Below are 25673 nucleotides of genomic sequence, written 5' to 3'. Positions count from 1 at the left end.
TTTTTAACCCTGTAAGGGGGTGGTGCACTGTACCCGAAGATACTGCCATATCGGGTCAATGCATAGGGCGACGGAAGCAAGCTTCGAAATCGGCCCCCGTTCTCAAAAATCCATTTAATATATGGTCCCCAGATAGGGGACGTATCAGATATTAAACTGATAAGAACAGATACTACACTTGATCTTAGCCAAAAGGCCGAGAAGCGATAACCGTGAAAGGGGCGGGCCCAACAAGGTCCCCTTCATGGGCACTATCACTGCTTGCTGTCAGGGAGGCTGCCAGACAATTTTCCATGCACACTCTGGGCTGGGGGGCAGTCAACCACCAGTACACACAGCAGAACCTAAACCCATACCATTATTGCTAAGCAGCAAGACAGGGGCCCATTGCACTCCCACGGGGCCTTTTTAAATGCAATCCATAACCCGGATTTGCCAGGAACCCTTCTTACTCCTCCTACTTGCATGTGACACTGGGCTTAGGATCTGCATAGGAAACACACACACAAGCACACACCTACCTTTGTTGCCTGCAGATGCCTCCTTGGCTGTCCCCAAACGGTATCAAACCAACACCCACGGGAAGCTGTAAGCATAGAGGACATGCCTGCACCCCATTGGACTTACCTGTGTGGGTTAAATCCGGGTTATTTGACAACCTATGGCGGTGATGGTTCTGCTCAGGCAGAGCAGTGCTGATGCTCCTCATAAAGCTGTCGCTGCTGTGAAGGTTCTAGGTGACATCACAAATCCCTATGGTTACATACACAACAAAGCTGGGTTGTTGTTGTTTACACTCTGCAAGGCCTGTGGAAGTGAGTGACATCATAGCACTGTAGTTCTGAGGGTTCTAGATGGATGCAACAATCTCCTGTTGCTTCTATGAAGGCCATAATAGACGACATCACCAAACAGCTCCATAGTCACATACACAGCAAAGGAGAGATGTTGTTTACACCTAGTGATGTCAGTGGTATTGAGTGACATCACAGCACAGTGCTAAGGCTCCTGGGCCTGGACACAGCAGCGGCTGCAATATCTCAACGGAGAATACGTTTATATATATGTGTGTGTGTGCGCGTATATATATATATATATATATATATATATATATATATATATATATATTTCTCCGCCGAAATCACTTTTAAACCCATTTCCACCTTTTTTTCCCTTCTCTTCCTCTTACTTTTTTTTCACGTTTTTTTACGTTTTTCTCCTTTTCGCCTCTTTTCTGGGCGTATTATTCTTCTTTTTCTTCTTTTTTTTCGTCTAATGCATACCCCATCAGTGCAGCAATGCTTATTCAATACCGCCAGCAGATGGAGACACTGGGGGATAATTTTCTAAGGATTTATACTGATTTTTCCTGTCTGAATTTGTCGCACAGAAAGTTGCAGGCCAAATATGTGTGACATTTCTGCGACTTTAGCTTCTAGAGCATTTTTACAACATTATACATAGGTGCTGAATACATAAAAAGCGACTGTTCAGCGACAGACAAGTCGCATCGGCTGAAAGTAGGCCAGAATGTCAGTCCATGTTGGAGCAGGTTTAGATACAGTCTAAAGTATAGATCTCAAAGTCTGTGCACAGAATTTAGCAAGGGCCTCGCACCTTCTGATGCATCAGGTAGGTGCACAATAGCATAGCCTAACCCTCTGTACTTTGGTCTATATTGATGCGGGACATAGACAGCCAGCTGATGACCAATCCATTAGTGCAATGGATGGCTGGAAGCATTTGTCTTTGCCTTTGCAATACCACAGAAGCAATGCATGGTCAATGTACAGCAATGACACACCTGTGTGAACAGCCAGGAGACCCCCCCCCCCCCCCCCCCCCCATGTTATGTTACATAGTTACATAGTTAGTACGGTCGAAAAAAGACATATGTCCATCAAGTTCAACCAGGGAATTAAGGGGTAGGGGTGTGGCGCGATATTGGGGAAGGGATGAGATTTTATATTTCTTCATAAGCATTAATCTTATTTTGTCAATTAGGAACATTCAGCACCCACCCGCTATCAAGGCAGCTGCCTATCATGTCATGCCCTACCTGCACAGGTGTGCTGGCTACTCAAATGATCCAATTAAGGAGGCCATTTAGTCAGCAGCAGCAGAAGTCCTGTGCCTGGACGCTCCAACAGCGGCCAGACACAAGCAGAAGCAGCAGAAGCAGCAGCAGCAGCACCACCTTTTGTTTTTTGGCTGCAGCAGCAAGGCCCACAGGGCTGGCTAGCTGGCTAGCCAGCAAGCAGGTAGCAATGAAAGTAGGAATCTTTCTTTTTAACCCTGTAAGGGGGTGGTGCACTGTACCCGAAGATACTGCCATATCGGGTCAATGCATAGGGCGACGGAAGCAAGCTTCGAAATCGGCCCCCGTTCTCAAAAATCCATTTAATATATGGTCCCCAGATAGGGGACGTATCAGATATTAAACTGATAAGAACAGATACTACACTTGATCTTAGCCAAAAGGCCGAGAAGCGATAACCGTGAAAGGGGCGGGCCCAACAAGGTCCCCTTCATGGGCACTATCACTGCTTGCTGTCAGGGAGGCTGCCAGACAATTTTCCATGCACACTCTGGGCTGGGGGGCAGTCAACCACCAGTACACACAGCAGAACCTAAACCCATACCATTATTGCTAAGCAGCAAGACAGGGGCCCATTGCACTCCCACGGGGCCTTTTTAAATGCAATCCATAACCCGGATTTGCCAGGAACCCTTCTTACTCCTCCTACTTGCATGTGACACTGGGCTTAGGATCTGCATAGGAAACACACACACAAGCACACACCTACCTTTGTTGCCTGCAGATGCCTCCTTGGCTGTCCCCAAACGGTATCAAACCAACACCCACGGGAAGCTGTAAGCATAGAGGACATGCCTGCACCCCATTGGACTTACCTGTGTGGGTTAAATCCGGGTTATTTGACAACCTATGGCGGTGATGGTTCTGCTCAGGCAGAGCAGTGCTGATGCTCCTCATAAAGCTGTCGCTGCTGTGAAGGTTCTAGGTGACATCACAAATCCCTATGGTTACATACACAACAAAGCTGGGTTGTTGTTGTTTACACTCTGCAAGGCCTGTGGAAGTGAGTGACATCATAGCACTGTAGTTCTGAGGGTTCTAGATGGATGCAACAATCTCCTGTTGCTTCTATGAAGGCCATAATAGACGACATCACCAAACAGCTCCATAGTCACATACACAGCAAAGGAGAGATGTTGTTTACACCTAGTGATGTCAGTGGTATTGAGTGACATCACAGCACAGTGCTAAGGCTCCTGGGCCTGGACACAGCAGCGGCTGCAATATCTCAACGGAGAATACGTTTATATATATGTGTGTGTGTGCGCGTATATATATATATATATATATATATATATATTTCTCCGCCGAAATCACTTTTAAACCCATTTCCACCTTTTTTTCCCTTCTCTTCCTCTTACTTTTTTTTCACGTTTTTTTTACGTTTTTCTCCTTTTCGCCTCTTTTCTGGGCGTATTATTCTTCTTTTTCTTCTTTTTTTTCGTCTAATGCATACCCCATCAGTGCAGCAATGCTTATTCAATACCGCCAGCAGATGGAGACACTGGGGGATAATTTTCTAAGGATTTATACTGATTTTTCCTGTCTGAATTTGTCGCACAGAAAGTTGCAGGCCAAATATGTGTGACATTTCTGCGACTTTAGCTTCTAGAGCATTTTTACAACATTATACATAGGTGCTGAATACATAAAAAGCGACTGTTCAGCGACAGACAAGTCGCATCGGCTGAAAGTAGGCCAGAATGTCAGTCCATGTTGGAGCAGGTTTAGATACAGTCTAAAGTATAGATCTCAAAGTCTGTGCACAGAATTTAGCAAGGGCCTCGCACCTTCTGATGCATCAGGTAGGTGCACAATAGCATAGCCTAACCCTCTGTACTTTGGTCTATATTGATGCGGGACATAGACAGCCAGCTGATGACCAATCCATTAGTGCAATGGATGGCTGGAAGCATTTGTCTTTGCCTTTGCAATACCACAGAAGCAATGCATGGTCAATGTACAGCAATGACACACCTGTGTGAACAGCCAGGAGACCCCCCCCCCCCCCCCCCATGTTATGTTACATAGTTACATAGTTAGTACGGTCGAAAAAAGACATATGTCCATCAAGTTCAACCAGGGAATTAAGGGGTAGGGGTGTGGCGCGATATTGGGGAAGGGATGAGATTTTATATTTCTTCATAAGCATTAATCTTATTTTGTCAATTAGGAACATTCAGCACCCACCCGCTATCAAGGCAGCTGCCTATCATGTCATGCCCTACCTGCACAGGTGTGCTGGCTACTCAAATGATCCAATTAAGGAGGCCATTTAGTCAGCAGCAGCAGAAGTCCTGTGCCTGGACGCTCCAACAGCGGCCAGACACAAGCAGAAGCAGCAGAAGCAGCAGCAGCAGCAGCACCACCTTTTGTTTTTTGGCTGCAGCAGCAAGGCCCACAGGGCTGGCTAGCTGGCTAGCCAGCAAGCAGGTAGCAATGAAAGTAGGAATCTTTCTTTTTAACCCTGTAAGGGGGTGGTGCACTGTACCCGAAGATACTGCCATATCGGGTCAATGCATAGGGCGACGGAAGCAAGCTTCGAAATCGGCCCCCGTTCTCAAAAATCCATTTAATATATGGTCCCCAGATAGGGGACGTATCAGATATTAAACTGATAAGAACAGATACTACACTTGATCTTAGCCAAAAGGCCGAGAAGCGATAACCGTGAAAGGGGCGGGCCCAACAAGGTCCCCTTCATGGGCACTATCACTGCTTGCTGTCAGGGAGGCTGCCAGACAATTTTCCATGCACACTCTGGGCTGGGGGGCAGTCAACCACCAGTACACACAGCAGAACCTAAACCCATACCATTATTGCTAAGCAGCAAGACAGGGGCCCATTGCACTCCCACGGGGCCTTTTTAAATGCAATCCATAACCCGGATTTGCCAGGAACCCTTCTTACTCCTCCTACTTGCATGTGACACTGGGCTTAGGATCTGCATAGGAAACACACACACAAGCACACACCTACCTTTGTTGCCTGCAGATGCCTCCTTGGCTGTCCCCAAACGGTATCAAACCAACACCCACGGGAAGCTGTAAGCATAGAGGACATGCCTGCACCCCATTGGACTTACCTGTGTGGGTTAAATCCGGGTTATTTGACAACCTATGGCGGTGATGGTTCTGCTCAGGCAGAGCAGTGCTGATGCTCCTCATAAAGCTGTCGCTGCTGTGAAGGTTCTAGGTGACATCACAAATCCCTATGGTTACATACACAACAAAGCTGGGTTGTTGTTGTTTACACTCTGCAAGGCCTGTGGAAGTGAGTGACATCATAGCACTGTAGTTCTGAGGGTTCTAGATGGATGCAACAATCTCCTGTTGCTTCTATGAAGGCCATAATAGACGACATCACCAAACAGCTCCATAGTCACATACACAGCAAAGGAGAGATGTTGTTTACACCTAGTGATGTCAGTGGTATTGAGTGACATCACAGCACAGTGCTAAGGCTCCTGGGCCTGGACACAGCAGCGGCTGCAATATCTCAACGGAGAATACGTTTATATATATGTGTGTGTGTGCGCGTATATATATATATATATATATATATATATATATATATATATATTTCTCCGCCGAAATCACTTTTAAACCCATTTCCACCTTTTTTTCCCTTCTCTTCCTCTTACTTTTTTTTCACGTTTTTTTACGTTTTTCTCCTTTTCGCCTCTTTTCTGGGCGTATTATTCTTCTTTTTCTTCTTTTTTTTCGTCTAATGCATACCCCATCAGTGCAGCAATGCTTATTCAATACCGCCAGCAGATGGAGACACTGGGGGATAATTTTCTAAGGATTTATACTGATTTTTCCTGTCTGAATTTGTCGCACAGAAAGTTGCAGGCCAAATATGTGTGACATTTCTGCGACTTTAGCTTCTAGAGCATTTTTACAACATTATACATAGGTGCTGAATACATAAAAAGCGACTGTTCAGCGACAGACAAGTCGCATCGGCTGAAAGTAGGCCAGAATGTCAGTCCATGTTGGAGCAGGTTTAGATACAGTCTAAAGTATAGATCTCAAAGTCTGTGCACAGAATTTAGCAAGGGCCTCGCACCTTCTGATGCATCAGGTAGGTGCACAATAGCATAGCCTAACCCTCTGTACTTTGGTCTATATTGATGCGGGACATAGACAGCCAGCTGATGACCAATCCATTAGTGCAATGGATGGCTGGAAGCATTTGTCTTTGCCTTTGCAATACCACAGAAGCAATGCATGGTCAATGTACAGCAATGACACACCTGTGTGAACAGCCAGGAGACCCCCCCCCCCCCCCCCCATGTTATGTTACATAGTTACATAGTTAGTACGGTCGAAAAAAGACATATGTCCATCAAGTTCAACCAGGGAATTAAGGGGTAGGGGTGTGGCGCGATATTGGGGAAGGGATGAGATTTTATATTTCTTCATAAGCATTAATCTTATTTTGTCAATTAGGAACATTCAGCACCCACCCGCTATCAAGGCAGCTGCCTATCATGTCATGCCCTACCTGCACAGGTGTGCTGGCTACTCAAATGATCCAATTAAGGAGGCCATTTAGTCAGCAGCAGCAGAAGTCCTGTGCCTGGACGCTCCAACAGCGGCCAGACACAAGCAGAAGCAGCAGAAGCAGCAGCAGCAGCACCACCTTTTGTTTTTTGGCTGCAGCAGCAAGGCCCACAGGGCTGGCTAGCTGGCTAGCCAGCAAGCAGGTAGCAATGAAAGTAGGAATCTTTCTTTTTAACCCTGTAAGGGGGTGGTGCACTGTACCCGAAGATACTGCCATATCGGGTCAATGCATAGGGCGACGGAAGCAAGCTTCAAAATCGGCCCCCGTTCTCAAAAATCCATTTAATATATGGTCCCCAGATAGGGGACGTATCAGATATTAAACTGATAAGAACAGATACTACACTTGATCTTAGCCAAAAGGCCGAGAAGCGATAACCGTGAAAGGGGCGGGCCCAACAAGGTCCCCTTCATGGGCACTATCACTGCTTGCTGTCAGGGAGGCTGCCAGACAATTTTCCATGCACACTCTGGGCTGGGGGGCAGTCAACCACCAGTACACACAGCAGAACCTAAACCCATACCATTATTGCTAAGCAGCAAGACAGGGGCCCATTGCACTCCCACGGGGCCTTTTTAAATGCAATCCATAACCCGGATTTGCCAGGAACCCTTCTTACTCCTCCTACTTGCATGTGACACTGGGCTTAGGATCTGCATAGGAAACACACACACAAGCACACACCTACCTTTGTTGCCTGCAGATGCCTCCTTGGCTGTCCCCAAACGGTATCAAACCAACACCCACGGGAAGCTGTAAGCATAGAGGACATGCCTGCACCCCATTGGACTTACCTGTGTGGGTTAAATCCGGGTTATTTGACAACCTATGGCGGTGATGGTTCTGCTCAGGCAGAGCAGTGCTGATGCTCCTCATAAAGCTGTCGCTGCTGTGAAGGTTCTAGGTGACATCACAAATCCCTATGGTTACATACACAACAAAGCTGGGTTGTTGTTGTTTACACTCTGCAAGGCCTGTGGAAGTGAGTGACATCATAGCACTGTAGTTCTGAGGGTTCTAGATGGATGCAACAATCTCCTGTTGCTTCTATGAAGGCCATAATAGACGACATCACCAAACAGCTCCATAGTCACATACACAGCAAAGGAGAGATGTTGTTTACACCTAGTGATGTCAGTGGTATTGAGTGACATCACAGCACAGTGCTAAGGCTCCTGGGCCTGGACACAGCAGCGGCTGCAATATCTCAACGGAGAATACGTTTATATATATGTGTGTGTGTGCGCGTATATATATATATATATATATATATATATATATTTCTCCGCCGAAATCACTTTTAAACCCATTTCCACCTTTTTTTCCCTTCTCTTCCTCTTACTTTTTTTTCACGTTTTTTTACGTTTTTCTCCTTTTCGCCTCTTTTCTGGGCGTATTATTCTTCTTTTTCTTCTTTTTTTTCGTCTAATGCATACCCCATCAGTGCAGCAATGCTTATTCAATACCGCCAGCAGATGGAGACACTGGGGGATAATTTTCTAAGGATTTATACTGATTTTTCCTGTCTGAATTTGTCGCACAGAAAGTTGCAGGCCAAATATGTGTGACATTTCTGCGACTTTAGCTTCTAGAGCATTTTTACAACATTATACATAGGTGCTGAATACATAAAAAGCGACTGTTCAGCGACAGACAAGTCGCATCGGCTGAAAGTAGGCCAGAATGTCAGTCCATGTTGGAGCAGGTTTAGATACAGTCTAAAGTATAGATCTCAAAGTCTGTGCACAGAATTTAGCAAGGGCCTCGCACCTTCTGATGCATCAGGTAGGTGCACAATAGCATAGCCTAACCCTCTGTACTTTGGTCTATATTGATGCGGGACATAGACAGCCAGCTGATGACCAATCCATTAGTGCAATGGATGGCTGGAAGCATTTGTCTTTGCCTTTGCAATACCACAGAAGCAATGCATGGTCAATGTACAGCAATGACACACCTGTGTGAACAGCCAGGAGACCCCCCCCCCCCCCCCCCCCATGTTATGTTACATAGTTACATAGTTAGTACGGTCGAAAAAAGACATATGTCCATCAAGTTCAACCAGGGAATTAAGGGGTAGGGGTGTGGCGCGATATTGGGGAAGGGATGAGATTTTATATTTCTTCATAAGCATTAATCTTATTTTGTCAATTAGGAACATTCAGCACCCACCCGCTATCAAGGCAGCTGCCTATCATGTCATGCCCTACCTGCACAGGTGTGCTGGCTACTCAAATGATCCAATTAAGGAGGCCATTTAGTCAGCAGCAGCAGAAGTCCTGTGCCTGGACGCTCCAACAGCGGCCAGACACAAGCAGAAGCAGCAGAAGCAGCAGCAGCAGCACCACCTTTTGTTTTTTGGCTGCAGCAGCAAGGCCCACAGGGCTGGCTAGCTGGCTAGCCAGCAAGCAGGTAGCAATGAAAGTAGGAATCTTTCTTTTTAACCCTGTAAGGGGGTGGTGCACTGTACCCGAAGATACTGCCATATCGGGTCAATGCATAGGGCGACGGAAGCAAGCTTCGAAATCGGCCCCCGTTCTCAAAAATCCATTTAATATATGGTCCCCAGATAGGGGACGTATCAGATATTAAACTGATAAGAACAGATACTACACTTGATCTTAGCCAAAAGGCCGAGAAGCGATAACCGTGAAAGGGGCGGGCCCAACAAGGTCCCCTTCATGGGCACTATCACTGCTTGCTGTCAGGGAGGCTGCCAGACAATTTTCCATGCACACTCTGGGCTGGGGGGCAGTCAACCACCAGTACACACAGCAGAACCTAAACCCATACCATTATTGCTAAGCAGCAAGACAGGGGCCCATTGCACTCCCACGGGGCCTTTTTAAATGCAATCCATATCCCGGATTTGCCAGGAACCCTTCTTACTCCTCCTACTTGCATGTGACACTGGGCTTAGGATCTGCATAGGAAACACACACACAAGCACACACCTACCTTTGTTGCCTGCAGATGCCTCCTTGGCTGTCCCCAAACGGTATCAAACCAACACCCACGGGAAGCTGTAAGCATAGAGGACATGCCTGCACCCCATTGGACTTACCTGTGTGGGTTAAATCCGGGTTATTTGACAACCTATGGCGGTGATGGTTCTGCTCAGGCAGAGCAGTGCTGATGCTCCTCATAAAGCTGTCGCTGCTGTGAAGGTTCTAGGTGACATCACAAATCCCTATGGTTACATACACAACAAAGCTGGGTTGTTGTTGTTTACACTCTGCAAGGCCTGTGGAAGTGAGTGACATCATAGCACTGTAGTTCTGAGGGTTCTAGATGGATGCAACAATCTCCTGTTGCTTCTATGAAGGCCATAATAGACGACATCACCAAACAGCTCCATAGTCACATACACAGCAAAGGAGAGATGTTGTTTACACCTAGTGATGTCAGTGGTATTGAGTGACATCACAGCACAGTGCTAAGGCTCCTGGGCCTGGACACAGCAGCGGCTGCAATATCTCAACGGAGAATACGTTTATATATATGTGTGTGTGTGCGCGTATATATATATATATATATATATATATATATTTCTCCGCCGAAATCACTTTTAAACCCATTTCCACCTTTTTTTCCCTTCTCTTCCTCTTACTTTTTTTTCACGTTTTTTTACGTTTTTCTCCTTTTCGCCTCTTTTCTGGGCGTATTATTCTTCTTTTTCTTCTTTTTTTTCGTCTAATGCATACCCCATCAGTGCAGCAATGCTTATTCAATACCGCCAGCAGATGGAGACACTGGGGGATAATTTTCTAAGGATTTATACTGATTTTTCCTGTCTGAATTTGTCGCACAGAAAGTTGCAGGCCAAATATGTGTGACATTTCTGCGACTTTAGCTTCTAGAGCATTTTTACAACATTATACATAGGTGCTGAATACATAAAAAGCGACTGTTCAGCGACAGACAAGTCGCATCGGCTGAAAGTAGGCCAGAATGTCAGTCCATGTTGGAGCAGGTTTAGATACAGTCTAAAGTATAGATCTCAAAGTCTGTGCACAGAATTTAGCAAGGGCCTCGCACCTTCTGATGCATCAGGTAGGTGCACAATAGCATAGCCTAACCCTCTGTACTTTGGTCTATATTGATGCGGGACATAGACAGCCAGCTGATGACCAATCCATTAGTGCAATGGATGGCTGGAAGCATTTGTCTTTGCCTTTGCAATACCACAGAAGCAATGCATGGTCAATGTACAGCAATGACACACCTGTGTGAACAGCCAGGAGACCCCCCCCCCCCCCCCCCCATGTTATGTTACATAGTTACATAGTTAGTACGGTCGAAAAAAGACATATGTCCATCAAGTTCAACCAGGGAATTAAGGGGTAGGGGTGTGGCGCGATATTGGGGAAGGGATGAGATTTTATATTTCTTCATAAGCATTAATCTTATTTTGTCAATTAGGAACATTCAGCACCCACCCGCTATCAAGGCAGCTGCCTATCATGTCATGCCCTACCTGCACAGGTGTGCTGGCTACTCAAATGATCCAATTAAGGAGGCCATTTAGTCAGCAGCAGCAGAAGTCCTGTGCCTGGACGCTCCAACAGCGGCCAGACACAAGCAGAAGCAGCAGCAGCAGCACCACCTTTTGTTTTTTGGCTGCAGCAGCAAGGCCCACAGGGCTGGCTAGCTGGCTAGCCAGCAAGCAGGTAGCAATGAAAGTAGGAATCTTTCTTTTTAACCCTGTAAGGGGGTGGTGCACTGTACCCGAAGATACTGCCATATCGGGTCAATGCATAGGGCGACGGAAGCAAGCTTCGAAATCGGCCCCCGTTCTCAAAAATCCATTTAATATATGGTCCCCAGATAGGGGACGTATCAGATATTAAACTGATAAGAACAGATACTACACTTGATCTTAGCCAAAAGGCCGAGAAGCGATAACCGTGAAAGGGGCGGGCCCAACAAGGTCCCCTTCATGGGCACTATCACTGCTTGCTGTCAGGGAGGCTGCCAGACAATTTTCCATGCACACTCTGGGCTGGGGGGCAGTCAACCACCAGTACACACAGCAGAACCTAAACCCATACCATTATTGCTAAGCAGCAAGACAGGGGCCCATTGCACTCCCACGGGGCCTTTTTAAATGCAATCCATAACCCGGATTTGCCAGGAACCCTTCTTACTCCTCCTACTTGCATGTGACACTGGGCTTAGGATCTGCATAGGAAACACACACACAAGCACACACCTACCTTTGTTGCCTGCAGATGCCTCCTTGGCTGTCCCCAAACGGTATCAAACCAACACCCACGGGAAGCTGTAAGCATAGAGGACATGCCTGCACCCCATTGGACTTACCTGTGTGGGTTAAATCCGGGTTATTTGACAACCTATGGCGGTGATGGTTCTGCTCAGGCAGAGCAGTGCTGATGCTCCTCATAAAGCTGTCGCTGCTGTGAAGGTTCTAGGTGACATCACAAATCCCTATGGTTACATACACAACAAAGCTGGGTTGTTGTTGTTTACACTCTGCAAGGCCTGTGGAAGTGAGTGACATCATAGCACTGTAGTTCTGAGGGTTCTAGATGGATGCAACAATCTCCTGTTGCTTCTATGAAGGCCATAATAGACGACATCACCAAACAGCTCCATAGTCACATACACAGCAAAGGAGAGATGTTGTTTACACCTAGTGATGTCAGTGGTATTGAGTGACATCACAGCACAGTGCTAAGGCTCCTGGGCCTGGACACAGCAGCGGCTGCAATATCTCAACGGAGAATACGTTTATATATATGTGTGTGTGTGCGCGTATATATATATATATATATATATATATATATATATATATTTCTCCGCCGAAATCACTTTTAAACCCATTTCCACCTTTTTTTCCCTTCTCTTCCTCTTACTTTTTTTTCACGTTTTTTTACGTTTTTCTCCTTTTCGCCTCTTTTCTGGGCGTATTATTCTTCTTTTTCTTCTTTTTTTTCGTCTAATGCATACCCCATCAGTGCAGCAATGCTTATTCAATACCGCCAGCAGATGGAGACACTGGGGGATAATTTTCTAAGGATTTATACTGATTTTTCCTGTCTGAATTTGTCGCACAGAAAGTTGCAGGCCAAATATGTGTGACATTTCTGCGACTTTAGCTTCTAGAGCATTTTTACAACATTATACATAGGTGCTGAATACATAAAAAGCGACTGTTCAGCGACAGACAAGTCGCATCGGCTGAAAGTAGGCCAGAATGTCAGTCCATGTTGGAGCAGGTTTAGATACAGTCTAAAGTATAGATCTCAAAGTCTGTGCACAGAATTTAGCAAGGGCCTCGCACCTTCTGATGCATCAGGTAGGTGCACAATAGCATAGCCTAACCCTCTGTACTTTGGTCTATATTGATGCGGGACATAGACAGCCAGCTGATGACCAATCCATTAGTGCAATGGATGGCTGGAAGCATTTGTCTTTGCCTTTGCAATACCACAGAAGCAATGCATGGTCAATGTACAGCAATGACACACCTGTGTGAACAGCCAGGAGACCCCCCCCCCCCCCCCCCATGTTATGTTACATAGTTACATAGTTAGTACGGTCGAAAAAAGACATATGTCCATCAAGTTCAACCAGGGAATTAAGGGGTAGGGGTGTGGCGCGATATTGGGGAAGGGATGAGATTTTATATTTCTTCATAAGCATTAATCTTATTTTGTCAATTAGGAACATTCAGCACCCACCCGCTATCAAGGCAGCTGCCTATCATGTCATGCCCTACCTGCACAGGTGTGCTGGCTACTCAAATGATCCAATTAAGGAGGCCATTTAGTCAGCAGCAGCAGAAGTCCTGTGCCTGGACGCTCCAACAGCGGCCAGACACAAGCAGAAGCAGCAGCAGCAGCACCACCTTTTGTTTTTTGGCTGCAGCAGCAAGGCCCACAGGGCTGGCTAGCTGGCTAGCCAGCAAGCAGGTAGCAATGAAAGTAGGAATCTTTCTTTTTAACCCTGTAAGGGGGTGGTGCACTGTACCCGAAGATACTGCCATATCGGGTCAATGCATAGGGCGACGGAAGCAAGCTTCGAAATCGGCCCCCGTTCTCAAAAATCCATTTAATATATGGTCCCCAGATAGGGGACGTATCAGATATTAAACTGATAAGAACAGATACTACACTTGATCTTAGCCAAAAGGCCGAGAAGCGATAACCGTGAAAGGGGCGGGCCCAACAAGGTCCCCTTCATGGGCACTATCACTGCTTGCTGTCAGGGAGGCTGCCAGACAATTTTCCATGCACACTCTGGGCTGGGGGGCAGTCAACCACCAGTACACACAGCAGAACCTAAACCCATACCATTATTGCTAAGCAGCAAGACAGGGGCCCATTGCACTCCCACGGGGCCTTTTTAAATGCAATCCATAACCCGGATTTGCCAGGAACCCTTCTTACTCCTCCTACTTGCATGTGACACTGGGCTTAGGATCTGCATAGGAAACACACACACAAGCACACACCTACCTTTGTTGCCTGCAGATGCCTCCTTGGCTGTCCCCAAACGGTATCAAACCAACACCCACGGGAAGCTGTAAGCATAGAGGACATGCCTGCACCCCATTGGACTTACCTGTGTGGGTTAAATCCGGGTTATTTGACAACCTATGGCGGTGATGGTTCTGCTCAGGCAGAGCAGTGCTGATGCTCCTCATAAAGCTGTCGCTGCTGTGAAGGTTCTAGGTGACATCACAAATCCCTATGGTTACATACACAACAAAGCTGGGTTGTTGTTGTTTACACTCTGCAAGGCCTGTGGAAGTGAGTGACATCATAGCACTGTAGTTCTGAGGGTTCTAGATGGATGCAACAATCTCCTGTTGCTTCTATGAAGGCCATAATAGACGACATCACCAAACAGCTCCATAGTCACATACACAGCAAAGGAGAGATGTTGTTTACACCTAGTGATGTCAGTGGTATTGAGTGACATCACAGCACAGTGCTAAGGCTCCTGGGCCTGGACACAGCAGCGGCTGCAATATCTCAACGGAGAATACGTTTATATATATGTGTGTGTGTGCGCGTATATATATATATATATATATATATATATATATATATATATATTCTCCGCCGAAATCACTTTTAAACCCATTTCCACCTTTTTTTCCCTTCTCTTCCTCTTACTTTTTTTTCACGTTTTTTTACGTTTTTCTCCTTTTCGCCTCTTTTCTGGGCGTATTATTCTTCTTTTTCTTCTTTTTTTTCGTCTAATGCATACCCCATCAGTGCAGCAATGCTTATTCAATACCGCCAGCAGATGGAGACACTGGGGGATAATTTTCTAAGGATTTATACTGATTTTTCCTGTCTGAATTTGTCGCACAGAAAGTTGCAGGCCAAATATGTGTGACATTTCTGCGACTTTAGCTTCTAGAGCATTTTTACAACATTATACATAGGTGCTGAATACATAAAAAGCGACTGTTCAGCGACAGACAAGTCGCATCGGCTGAAAGTAGGCCAGAATGTCAGTCCATGTTGGAGCAGGTTTAGATACAGTCTAAAGTATAGATCTCAAAGTCTGTGCACAGAATTTAGCAAGGGCCTCGCACCTTCTGATGCATCAGGTAGGTGCACAATAGCATAGCCTAACCCTCTGTACTTTGGTCTATATTGATGCGGGACATAGACAGCCAGCTGATGACCAATCCATTAGTGCAATGGATGGCTGGAAGCATTTGTCTTTGCCTTTGCAATACCACAGAAGCAATGCATGGTCAATGTACAGCAATGACACACCTGTGTGAACAGCCAGGAGACCCCCCCCCCCCCCCCCCCATGTTATGTTACATAGTTACATAGTTAGTACGGTCGAAAAAAGACATATGTCCATCAAGTTCAACCAGGGAATTAAGGGGTAGGGGTGTGGCGCGATATTGGGGAAGGGATGAGATTTTATATTTCTTCATAAGCATTAATCTTATTTTGTCAATTAGGAACATTCAGCACCCACCCGCTATCAAGGCAGCTGCCTATCATGTCATGCCCTACCTGCACAGGTGTGCTGGCTACTCAAATGATCCAATTAAGGAGGCCATTTAGTCAGCAGCAGCAGAAGTCCTGTGCCTGGACGCTCCAACAGCGGCCAGACACAAGCAGAAGCAGCAGAAGCAGCAGCAGCAGCACCACCTTTTGTTTTTTGGCTGCAGCAGCAAGGCCCACAGGGCTGGCTAGCTGGCTAGCCAGCAAGCAGGTAGCAATGAAAGTAGGAATCTTTCTTTTTAACCCTGTAAGGGGGTGGTGCACTGTACCCGAAGATACTGCCATATCGGGTCAATGCATAGGGCGACGGAAGCAAGCTTCGAAATCGGCCCCCGTTCTCAAAAATCCATTTAATATATGGTCCCCAGATAGGGGACGTATCAGATATTAAACTGATAAGAACAGATACTACACTTGATCTTAGCCAAAAGGCCGAGAAGCGATAACCGTGAAAGGGGCGGGCCCAACAAGGTCCCCTTCATGGGCACTATCACTGCTTGCTGTCAGGGAGGCTGCCAGACAATTTTCCATGCACACTCTGGGCTGGGGGGCAGTCAACCACCAGTACACACAGCAGAACCTAAACCCATACCATTATTGCTAAGCAGCAAGACAGGGGCCCATTGCACTCCCACGGGGCCTTTTTAAATGCAATCCATAACCCGGATTTGCCAGGAACCCTTCTTACTCCTCCTACTTGCATGTGACACTGGGCTTAGGATCTGCATAGGAAACACACACACAAGCACACACCTACCTTTGTTGCCTGCAGATGCCTCCTTGGCTGTCCCCAAACGGTATCAAACCAACACCCACGGGAAGCTGTAAGCATAGAGGACATGCCTGCACCCCATTGGACTTACCTGTGTGGGTTAAATCCGGGTTATTTGACAACCTATGGCGGTGATGGTTCTGCTCAGGCAGAGCAGTGCTGATGCTCCTCATAAAGCTGTCGCTGCTGTGAAGGTTCTAGGTGACATCACAAATCCCTATGGTTACATACACAACAAAGCTGGGTTGTTGTTGTTTACACTCTGCAAGGCCTGTGGAAGTGAGTGACATCATAGCACTGTAGTTCTGAGGGTTCTAGATGGATGCAACAATCTCCTGTTGCTTCTATGAAGGCCATAATAGACGACATCACCAAACAGCTCCATAGTCACATACACAGCAAAGGAGAGATGTTGTTTACACCTAGTGATGTCAGTGGTATTGAGTGACATCACAGCACAGTGCTAAGGCTCCTGGGCCTGGACACAGCAGCGGCTGCAATATCTCAACGGAGAATACGTTTATATATATGTGTGTGTGTGCGCGTATATATATATATATATATATATATATATATATATATATATATATTTCTCCGCCGAAATCACTTTTAAACCCATTTCCACCTTTTTTTCCCTTCTCTTCCTCTTACTTTTTTTTCACGTTTTTTTACGTTTTTCTCCTTTTCGCCTCTTTTCTGGGCGTATTATTCTTCTTTTTCTTCTTTTTTTTCGTCTAATGCATACCCCATCAGTGCAGCAATGCTTATTCAATACCGCCAGCAGATGGAGACACTGGGGGATAATTTTCTAAGGATTTATACTGATTTTTCCTGTCTGAATTTGTCGCACAGAAAGTTGCAGGCCAAATATGTGTGACATTTCTGCGACTTTAGCTTCTAGAGCATTTTTACAACATTATACATAGGTGCTGAATACATAAAAAGCGACTGTTCAGCGACAGACAAGTCGCATCGGCTGAAAGTAGGCCAGAATGTCAGTCCATGTTGGAGCAGGTTTAGATACAGTCTAAAGTATAGATCTCAAAGTCTGTGCACAGAATTTAGCAAGGGCCTCGCACCTTCTGATGCATCAGGTAGGTGCACAATAGCATAGCCTAACCCTCTGTACTTTGGTCTATATTGATGCGGGACATAGACAGCCAGCTGATGACCAATCCATTAGTGCAATGGATGGCTGGAAGCATTTGTCTTTGCCTTTGCAATACCACAGAAGCAATGCATGGTCAATGTACAGCAATGACACACCTGTGTGAACAGCCAGGAGACCCCCCCCCCCCATGTTATGTTACATAGTTACATAGTTAGTACGGTCGAAAAAAGACATATGTCCATCAAGTTCAACCAGGGAATTAAGGGGTAGGGGTGTGGCGCGATATTGGGGAAGGGATGAGATTTTATATTTCTTCATAAGCATTAATCTTATTTTGTCAATTAGGAACATTCAGCACCCACCCGCTATCAAGGCAGCTGCCTATCATGTCATGCCCTACCTGCACAGGTGTGCTGGCTACTCAAATGATCCAATTAAGGAGGCCATTTAGTCAGCAGCAGCAGAAGTCCTGTGCCTGGACGCTCCAACAGCGGCCAGACACAAGCAGAAGCAGCAGAAGCAGCAGCAGCAGCACCACCTTTTGTTTTTTGGCTGCAGCAGCAAGGCCCACAGGGCTGGCTAGCTGGCTAGCCAGCAAGCAGGTAGCAATGAAAGTAGGAATCTTTCTTTTTAACCCTGTAAGGGGGTGGTGCACTGTACCCGAAGATACTGCCATATCGGGTCAATGCATAGGGCGACGGAAGCAAGCTTCGAAATCGGCCCCCGTTCTCAAAAATCCATTTAATATATGGTCCCCAGATAGGGGACGTATCAGATATTAAACTGATAAGAACAGATTTTTTTTTTATCTAAAGCCGAGGAACGTGCTTTCGATTCACCCAAAGTGCAAGAAAAAGTGCAAACGTGTTACACTAAAAAAACGTGCACAAAGGATGCGGTCTATCGCAAGCCCTTCTCCGATAGGAGAGAGGCCCCCCAACAAACCTTACCCTTCGCCTCCGGACCAAAAGGTACCTGCGAGGTTCCAGGTTCGATGTCCCTTTTCGCCGAAGCTACTAGGGGACCACAAATGCTCCCGGCATCCCCCTTGGCGTTAGCCAAGGTATCTGCCCGCAGAGCCAATTACGGTAGGTACCCTGCCAAAGCAGGAGTACCCGGGGTGTTTGCAGGGAGGTGCGGAACCTAATGGCCACACACACCTCCCCTAGACCGCCGGGAGGGACACCCAGAAGGGCTACCGCATCCTGACAAATCCTGTGAACACACAACACGCAAAAAGTGACACAGTGAGACAAAAAATAAATAAATAAGTGAATGTGTGCAGATATACTGCCCGGACATCCGGCCGGATCTATAAAAATTTCTCTGATCCTAGCCAGAAGGCCGGGAATCAAGAGGTGAGTGCCACAAGGTGAAGAGATTATGGTGCCCGTGCTTCAACTCAGTGAGTCTATCCTCCCAGTGAGTTTCGGCACCTCGGGGTCACCACTCCCCGAGGCACAAAAGTACCTCGGCTCTAGACCCTCTCAGCCTCATGGCGAGACCCGGAGGGAACAGGTCACATCGGGGCAGCCGTTGAGCTGATTCCTCAGAACCAGCCCCGGAAAGCCCTGGTACACCTGCATCCTCCATGCAGCACCCATCCCCACCAGCCCCATATCGGCGTTACGGTCCACCGGCATGAAAAACTGATAAGAACAGATACTACACTTGATCTTAGCCAAAAGGCCGAGAAGCGATAACCGTGAAAGGGGCGGGCCCAACAAGGTCCCCTTCATGGGCACTATCACTGCTTGCTGTCAGGGAGGCTGCCAGACAATTTTCCATGCACACTCTGGGCTGGGGGGCAGTCAACCACCAGTACACACAGCAGAACCTAAACCCATACCATTATTGCTAAGCAGCAAGACAGGGGCCCATTGCACTCCCACGGGGCCTTTTTAAATGCAATCCATAACCCGGATTTGCCAGGAACCCTTCTTACTCCTCCTACTTGCATGTGACACTGGGCTTAGGATCTGCATAGGAAACACACACACAAGCACACACCTACCTTTGTTGCCTGCAGATGCCTCCTTGGCTGTCCCCAAACGGTATCAAACCAACACCCACGGGAAGCTGTAAGCATAGAGGACATGCCTGCACCCCATTGGACTTACCTGTGTGGGTTAAATCCGGGTTATTTGACAACCTATGGCGGTGATGGTTCTGCTCAGGCAGAGCAGTGCTGATGCTCCTCATAAAGCTGTCGCTGCTGTGAAGGTTCTAGGTGACATCACAAATCCCTATGGTTACATACACAACAAAGCTGGGTTGTTGTTGTTTACACTCTGCAAGGCCTGTGGAAGTGAGTGACATCATAGCACTGTAGTTCTGAGGGTTCTAGATGGATGCAACAATCTCCTGTTGCTTCTATGAAGGCCATAATAGACGACATCACCAAACAGCTCCATAGTCACATACACAGCAAAGGAGAGATGTTGTTTACACCTAGTGATGTCAGTGGTATTGAGTGACATCACAGCACAGTGCTAAGGCTCCTGGGCCTGGACACAGCAGCGGCTGCAATATCTCAACGGAGAATACGTTTATATATATGTGTGTGTGTGCGCGTATATATATATATATATATATATATATATATATATATATATATATTTCTCCGCCGAAATCACTTTTAAACCCATTTCCACCTTTTTTTCCCTTCTCTTCCTCTTACTTTTTTTTCACGTTTTTTTACGTTTTTCTCCTTTTCGCCTCTTTTCTGGGCGTATTATTCTTCTTTTTCTTCTTTTTTTTCGTCTAATGCATACCCCATCAGTGCAGCAATGCTTATTCAATACCGCCAGCAGATGGAGACACTGGGGGATAATTTTCTAAGGATTTATACTGATTTTTCCTGTCTGAATTTGTCGCACAGAAAGTTGCAGGCCAAATATGTGTGACATTTCTGCGACTTTAGCTTCTAGAGCATTTTTACAACATTATACATAGGTGCTGAATACATAAAAAGCGACTGTTCAGCGACAGACAAGTCGCATCGGCTGAAAGTAGGCCAGAATGTCAGTCCATGTTGGAGCAGGTTTAGATACAGTCTAAAGTATAGATCTCAAAGTCTGTGCACAGAATTTAGCAAGGGCCTCGCACCTTCTGATGCATCAGGTAGGTGCACAATAGCATAGCCTAACCCTCTGTACTTTGGTCTATATTGATGCGGGACATAGACAGCCAGCTGATGACCAATCCATTAGTGCAATGGATGGCTGGAAGCATTTGTCTTTGCCTTTGCAATACCACAGAAGCAATGCATGGTCAATGTACAGCAATGACACACCTGTGTGAACAGCCAGGAGACCCCCCCCCCCCCCCCCCATGTTATGTTACATAGTTACATAGTTAGTACGGTCGAAAAAAGACATATGTCCATCAAGTTCAACCAGGGAATTAAGGGGTAGGGGTGTGGCGCGATATTGGGGAAGGGATGAGATTTTATATTTCTTCATAAGCATTAATCTTATTTTGTCAATTAGGAACATTCAGCACCCACCCGCTATCAAGGCAGCTGCCTATCATGTCATGCCCTACCTGCACAGGTGTGCTGGCTACTCAAATGATCCAATTAAGGAGGCCATTTAGTCAGCAGCAGCAGAAGTCCTGTGCCTGGACGCTCCAACAGCGGCCAGACACAAGCAGAAGCAGCAGAAGCAGCAGCAGCAGCACCACCTTTTGTTTTTTGGCTGCAGCAGCAAGGCCCACAGGGCTGGCTAGCTGGCTAGCCAGCAAGCAGGTAGCAATGAAAGTAGGAATCTTTCTTTTTAACCCTGTAAGGGGGTGGTGCACTGTACCCGAAGATACTGCCATATCGGGTCAATGCATAGGGCGACGGAAGCAAGCTTCGAAATCGGCCCCCGTTCTCAAAAATCCATTTAATATATGGTCCCCAGATAGGGGACGTATCAGATATTAAACTGATAAGAACAGATACTACACTTGATCTTAGCCAAAAGGCCGAGAAGCGATAACCGTGAAAGGGGCGGGCCCAACAAGGTCCCCTTCATGGGCACTATCACTGCTTGCTGTCAGGGAGGCTGCCAGACAATTTTCCATGCACACTCTGGGCTGGGGGGCAGTCAACCACCAGTACACACAGCAGAACCTAAACCCATACCATTATTGCTAAGCAGCAAGACAGGGGCCCATTGCACTCCCACGGGGCCTTTTTAAATGCAATCCATAACCCGGATTTGCCAGGAACCCTTCTTACTCCTCCTACTTGCATGTGACACTGGGCTTAGGATCTGCATAGGAAACACACACACAAGCACACACCTACCTTTGTTGCCTGCAGATGCCTCCTTGGCTGTCCCCAAACGGTATCAAACCAACACCCACGGGAAGCTGTAAGCATAGAGGACATGCCTGCACCCCATTGGACTTACCTGTGTGGGTTAAATCCGGGTTATTTGACAACCTATGGCGGTGATGGTTCTGCTCAGGCAGAGCAGTGCTGATGCTCCTCATAAAGCTGTCGCTGCTGTGAAGGTTCTAGGTGACATCACAAATCCCTATGGTTACATACACAACAAAGCTGGGTTGTTGTTGTTTACACTCTGCAAGGCCTGTGGAAGTGAGTGACATCATAGCACTGTAGTTCTGAGGGTTCTAGATGGATGCAACAATCTCCTGTTGCTTCTATGAAGGCCATAATAGACGACATCACCAAACAGCTCCATAGTCACATACACAGCAAAGGAGAGATGTTGTTTACACCTAGTGATGTCAGTGGTATTGAGTGACATCACAGCACAGTGCTAAGGCTCCTGGGCCTGGACACAGCAGCGGCTGCAATATCTCAACGGAGAATACGTTTATATATATGTGTGTGTGTGCGCGTATATATATATATATATATATATATATATATATATATATATTCTCCGCCGAAATCACTTTTAAACCCATTTCCACCTTTTTTTCCCTTCTCTTCCTCTTACTTTTTTTTCACGTTTTTTTACGTTTTTCTCCTTTTCGCCTCTTTTCTGGGCGTATTATTCTTCTTTTTCTTCTTTTTTTTCGTCTAATGCATACCCCATCAGTGCAGCAATGCTTATTCAATACCGCCAGCAGATGGAGACACTGGGGGATAATTTTCTAAGGATTTATACTGATTTTTCCTGTCTGAATTTGTCGCACAGAAAGTTGCAGGCCAAATATGTGTGACATTTCTGCGACTTTAGCTTCTAGAGCATTTTTACAACATTATACATAGGTGCTGAATACATAAAAAGCGACTGTTCAGCGACAGACAAGTCGCATCGGCTGAAAGTAGGCCAGAATGTCAGTCCATGTTGGAGCAGGTTTAGATACAGTCTAAAGTATAGATCTCAAAGTCTGTGCACAGAATTTAGCAAGGGCCTCGCACCTTCTGATGCATCAGGTAGGTGCACAATAGCATAGCCTAACCCTCTGTACTTTGGTCTATATTGATGCGGGACATAGACAGCCAGCTGATGACCAATCCATTAGTGCAATGGATGGCTGGAAGCATTTGTCTTTGCCTTTGCAATACCACAGAAGCAATGCATGGTCAATGTACAGCAATGACACACCTGTGTGAACAGCCAGGAGACCCCCCCCCCCCATGTTATGTTACATAGTTACATAGTTAGTACGGTCGAAAAAAGACATATGTCCATCAAGTTCAACCAGGGAATTAAGGGGTAGGGGTGTGGCGCGATATTGGGGAAGGGATGAGATTTTATATTTCTTCATAAGCATTAATCTTATTTTGTCAATTAGGAACATTCAGCACCCACCCGCTATCAAGGCAGCTGCCTATCATGTCATGCCCTACCTGCACAGGTGTGCTGGCTACTCAAATGATCCAATTAAGGAGGCCATTTAGTCAGCAGCAGCAGAAGTCCTGTGCCTGGACGCTCCAACAGCGGCCAGACACAAGCAGAAGCAGCAGAAGCAGCAGCAGCAGCACCACCTTTTGTTTTTTGGCTGCAGCAGCAAGGCCCACAGGGCTGGCTAGCTGGCTAGCCAGCAAGCAGGTAGCAATGAAAGTAGGAATCTTTCTTTTTAACCCTGTAAGGGGGTGGTGCACTGTACCCGAAGATACTGCCATATCGGGTCAATGCATAGGGCGACGGAAGCAAGCTTCGAAATCGGCCCCCGTTCTCAAAAATCCATTTAATATATGGTCCCCAGATAGGGGACGTATCAGATATTAAACTGATAAGAACAGATTTTTTTTTTATCTAAAGCCGAGGAACGTGCTTTCGATTCACCCAAAGTGCAAGAAAAAGTGCAAACGTGTTACACTAAAAAAACGTGCACAAAGGATGCGGTCTATCGCAAGCCCTTCTCCGATAGGAGAGAGGCCCCCCAACAAACCTTACCCTTCGCCTCCGGACCAAAAGGTACCTGCGAGGTTCCAGGTTCGATGTCCCTTTTCGCCGAAGCTACTAGGGGACCACAAATGCTCCCGGCATCCCCCTTGGCGTTAGCCAAGGTATCTGCCCGCAGAGCCAATTACGGTAGGTACCCTGCCAAAGCAGGAGTACCCGGGGTGTTTGCAGGGAGGTGCGGAACCTAATGGCCACACACACCTCCCCTAGACCGCCGGGAGGGACACCCAGAAGGGCTACCGCATCCTGACAAATCCTGTGAACACACAACACGCAAAAAGTGACACAGTGAGACAAAAAATAAATAAATAAGTGAATGTGTGCAGATATACTGCCCGGACATCCGGCCGGATCTATAAAAATTTCTCTGATCCTAGCCAGAAGGCCGGGAATCAAGAGGTGAGTGCCACAAGGTGAAGAGATTATGGTGCCCGTGCTTCAACTCAGTGAGTCTATCCTCCCAGTGAGTTTCGGCACCTCGGGGTCACCACTCCCCGAGGCACAAAAGTACCTCGGCTCTAGACCCTCTCAGCCTCATGGCGAGACCCGGAGGGAACAGGTCACATCGGGGCAGCCGTTGAGCTGATTCCTCAGAACCAGCCCCGGAAAGCCCTGGTACACCTGCATCCTCCATGCAGCACCCATCCCCACCAGCCCCATATCGGCGTTACGGTCCACCGGCATGAAAAACTGATAAGAACAGATAAGGTTTCAACAAAATTTTATTGAATAAATAAGAAACCATACAAAATTTAAAATGCAAAATAATAAAAGGTTCACAAAAGTTTTAAAATACAAATAATAAAACCAGTAATAAAAGGAGAAAAAATAAAAATGGCAGGATAAAACATTATACAAATGTCATAAAAACTGATTATACTGTTATTTCGTTCCATAGAGGCAGACACCACATGGATGCTGCCTCGCTGGCCCCCAACTGTTTCTTGTCTCTTAGGTAATAGATGTACATCTCACTCAGGGCCAGCTTTATACAGTTTTTAACATCAATAAAATCATGTTTAAAAAGTAAGATGTTCCTAACTTTCCAGATGGCATTTTTAAAACAATTAATAATCATCCAGCAGATCATCTGCTGTTTAAAATTGGGGCAGTTAAAAAGACCGTAAAAGACACATTCGTGATTAAAATCTTTTAGGCCGCAGGCCCACTTCAAAAGTGGGCCTACCTTCCTCCAAAGCTCCCGTGCAAAAGGGCAGTTCCAAAATATGTGCAGCACCGTTTCGTCCACTCCGCAGCCATCTCTCGGGCACTTGGCTCTCGCCACCAGTCCTCGCCTGTGCTGAAACTCACGAGTAGGGAGGCACTGGTGGACGATTGCCCAGGCAAGATCCCTGTGTACATTCGCCAGAAACTTCCCGTACACGTTCCGCCATACCTTTTTGGATCTTGCCTGTGTGAAATTGGACACTGCCAGGGTAACCTCACTCCGCCTGAGGACCTTTGATACCTTTCTCTGGTCCCCCAGTATGTCAGGCTCCAAATCTTGGAGACCTAGGAGCCTGACTGTCTTTTCCAACACCACATAATGTTTTGGGGGACACAGAAGCACCGGAGCGTTCAGAGGGATGCGCAACCATCTTTTAAAAACCATGCCCGCAGCGTACCTTAAAAAGCAGCTAAAAATGCCATCGGATTTAATAATTTTAAAACAGAAACAGAAATACTTTATGTAAAAGAAAGTAAAAAGGTTAGGAACATCTTTCCCGCCATTATCTTTACTTTTGTA

At 46.5% G+C, this 25673-nt stretch overlaps 12 non-coding genes across 12 annotated transcripts; all 12 read right to left on the bottom strand.

Moving 5' to 3' along the window:
• Window positions 1-17: 17 nt before the first annotated feature.
• LOC130325748 (U2 spliceosomal RNA) lies at window positions 18-208 on the bottom strand. The gene has a single exon (XR_008870505.1). It is a non-coding gene; the product is annotated as a U2 spliceosomal RNA (small nuclear RNA).
• Window positions 209-2303: 2095 nt separating this feature from the next.
• LOC130325746 (U2 spliceosomal RNA) lies at window positions 2304-2494 on the bottom strand. The gene has a single exon (XR_008870504.1). It is a non-coding gene; the product is annotated as a U2 spliceosomal RNA (small nuclear RNA).
• A 2079-nt stretch (window positions 2495-4573) lies between these two features.
• Window positions 4574-4764, bottom strand: LOC130325745 (U2 spliceosomal RNA). The gene has a single exon (XR_008870503.1). It is a non-coding gene; the product is annotated as a U2 spliceosomal RNA (small nuclear RNA).
• Window positions 4765-6851: 2087 nt separating this feature from the next.
• On the bottom strand, window positions 6852-7042 carry LOC130325743 (U2 spliceosomal RNA). Its single transcript, XR_008870501.1, has one exon. It is a non-coding gene; the product is annotated as a U2 spliceosomal RNA (small nuclear RNA).
• Window positions 7043-9121: 2079 nt separating this feature from the next.
• Window positions 9122-9312, bottom strand: LOC130325744 (U2 spliceosomal RNA). Its single transcript, XR_008870502.1, has one exon. It is a non-coding gene; the product is annotated as a U2 spliceosomal RNA (small nuclear RNA).
• Window positions 9313-11379: 2067 nt separating this feature from the next.
• LOC130325757 (U2 spliceosomal RNA) lies at window positions 11380-11570 on the bottom strand. Its single transcript, XR_008870515.1, has one exon. It is a non-coding gene; the product is annotated as a U2 spliceosomal RNA (small nuclear RNA).
• A 2074-nt stretch (window positions 11571-13644) lies between these two features.
• LOC130325756 (U2 spliceosomal RNA) lies at window positions 13645-13835 on the bottom strand. Its single transcript, XR_008870514.1, has one exon. It is a non-coding gene; the product is annotated as a U2 spliceosomal RNA (small nuclear RNA).
• A 2087-nt stretch (window positions 13836-15922) lies between these two features.
• Window positions 15923-16113, bottom strand: LOC130325755 (U2 spliceosomal RNA). Its single transcript, XR_008870513.1, has one exon. It is a non-coding gene; the product is annotated as a U2 spliceosomal RNA (small nuclear RNA).
• A 2083-nt stretch (window positions 16114-18196) lies between these two features.
• On the bottom strand, window positions 18197-18379 carry LOC130325752 (U2 spliceosomal RNA). Its single transcript, XR_008870510.1, has one exon. It is a non-coding gene; the product is annotated as a U2 spliceosomal RNA (small nuclear RNA).
• A 686-nt stretch (window positions 18380-19065) lies between these two features.
• Window positions 19066-19253, bottom strand: LOC130325753 (U2 spliceosomal RNA). The gene has a single exon (XR_008870511.1). It is a non-coding gene; the product is annotated as a U2 spliceosomal RNA (small nuclear RNA).
• Window positions 19254-21342: 2089 nt separating this feature from the next.
• Window positions 21343-21533, bottom strand: LOC130325754 (U2 spliceosomal RNA). Its single transcript, XR_008870512.1, has one exon. It is a non-coding gene; the product is annotated as a U2 spliceosomal RNA (small nuclear RNA).
• A 2078-nt stretch (window positions 21534-23611) lies between these two features.
• LOC130325751 (U2 spliceosomal RNA) lies at window positions 23612-23794 on the bottom strand. The gene has a single exon (XR_008870508.1). It is a non-coding gene; the product is annotated as a U2 spliceosomal RNA (small nuclear RNA).
• Window positions 23795-25673: the final 1879 nt, after the last annotated feature.

Source organism: Hyla sarda, unplaced genomic scaffold (assembly GCF_029499605.1).
Source record: "Hyla sarda isolate aHylSar1 unplaced genomic scaffold, aHylSar1.hap1 scaffold_2748, whole genome shotgun sequence".
Lineage (NCBI taxonomy): Eukaryota > Metazoa > Chordata > Amphibia > Anura > Hylidae > Hyla > Hyla sarda.
The sequence above is the reverse complement of the archived record's forward strand: the minus strand, read 5'-3'. Positions and strand labels throughout refer to the sequence as shown.